This window comes from Carlito syrichta, unplaced genomic scaffold (assembly GCF_000164805.1).
Source record: "Carlito syrichta isolate Samal-C Ts95f unplaced genomic scaffold, Tarsius_syrichta-2.0.1 Scaffold311032, whole genome shotgun sequence".
Lineage (NCBI taxonomy): Eukaryota > Metazoa > Chordata > Mammalia > Primates > Tarsiidae > Carlito > Carlito syrichta.
The window spans coordinates 370,497-371,999 of record NW_007255128.1 but is presented as its reverse complement, the minus strand read 5'-3'; the positions used below and the strand labels follow the sequence as shown (position 1 = coordinate 371,999).

The 1,503-nt window shown below is 41.6% G+C and overlaps 1 pseudogene across 1 annotated transcript; it reads left to right on the top strand.

Moving 5' to 3' along the window:
* Nucleotides 1–216: 216 nt before the first annotated feature.
* LOC110596578 lies at nucleotides 217–525 on the top strand (annotated as a pseudogene). The gene has a single exon (XR_002482562.1). The product of XR_002482562.1 is annotated as a 40S ribosomal protein S27-like (transcript).
* Nucleotides 526–1,503: the final 978 nt, after the last annotated feature.

The following is a 1,503-nucleotide window of genomic DNA, read 5'->3' as shown; positions in this document are numbered from 1 at the left end:
GTGCTACTTCCAGTCATGTCTTAAAAGGAAGACGGCATGCTGCTGTTTTTCCCTTCTTCCCTGTTGGTTGACTGAAATGCTTATGATGGCAGGAACCTGAGAAGCCATATCTGACCATGAGGCAGCACAAGAATGGTGGAGCAACAAAATAGAAGGAAATGATCTGTTCCTTAAAAGTTTTCAGAGCCACATTTCCGGCGGTGACGACCTACCCACGAGAGCATGCCTCTAGCAAAGGACCCTCTTCATCCCTCTCCAGAAGAGGAGAAGAGGAAACTCAAGAAGAAGCGCCCGGTGTAGAGCCCCAACTCCTACTTCATGGATGTGAAATGCCCAGGATGCTATAAAATCACCATGGTCTTCAGCCATGCACAAACAGTAGTTTTGTGTGTCGGCTGCTCCACTGTCCTCTGTCAGCCTACAGGCGGAAAAGCAAGGCTCACAGAAGGATGTTCCTTCAGGAGGAAGCAGCACTAAAAGCACCCCAATCAAGATGAATGGGAAACCATTCCAATAAACACATTTTGGATATATTAAAAAAAAAAGTTTTCAGAACCATTTAGTGGAAGCTGGAGATACCCCTTTACCCTTAAATATTTCAGCATGTGTTCCTAAAATCAAAGTCATTCTATTAATAATCGCAGTACAATGATCAAAATCAGGAACTATAACACCAATAAATTTTTTTTTTTTGAGTTGGAGTCTCACTCTGTCGCCCCGACTGGAGTGCAGTGGCCGCTCCTGGCCACCGCAGCCTCGACCTGCTGGGCTCCGGTGATCCTTCTGCCTCAGCCTTCCAAGTAGCTGGAATTACAGGCACGCGCTACCACGCCCGGCTGATTTTTTGATTTATTGTAGAGATGAGGTCTCGCCTGCCCAGGCGGGTCTCGAACCCGCGGGCCCAGGCAATCCACTCACCTCAGCCTCCCAAAGTCGCGGGATTACAGGCTGAGCCACCGAACCCGGCTACCAATAAATTTTTATTAACTAATTCACAATATATGTTCAAATTTTATTAATTGTCCCAGCACCCACTGAGCATCTCTGATACAAAATTTGAAATGCTCCAAAATCCAAAGCTTTTTGAGCACCCATGTGATGCCACATGTGGAAAATTCCACATATAAGCACCTAACACTAACTTTGTTTCATGCACAAGGTTATTTAAAATATTGTATAAAATTTCCTTCAGGTTATAAGGTACATGTGAAATATAAATGAATTTCGTGTTTAGACTTGGGTCCCTTCCCAAAGATGTCTCATTATTATATGCACATATTCCAAAATCCAAAAAAAAAAATCTGAAATATAAAATGCTTCTAGTCCAACCTGTTTTGTCCTTTATAGTTTCTTTCTCATCTAGGATATAATGTAGCATCATGCATTGGCTTTATTGACTTCTCTTTAGTCTCTTTAGTTTTTGTTATTTTGAAAGAAATTCAACATCTATTTATGATTTTAAACAGTAACAAATTAGGAATAAAGTGAATTTGTTTAATGTAA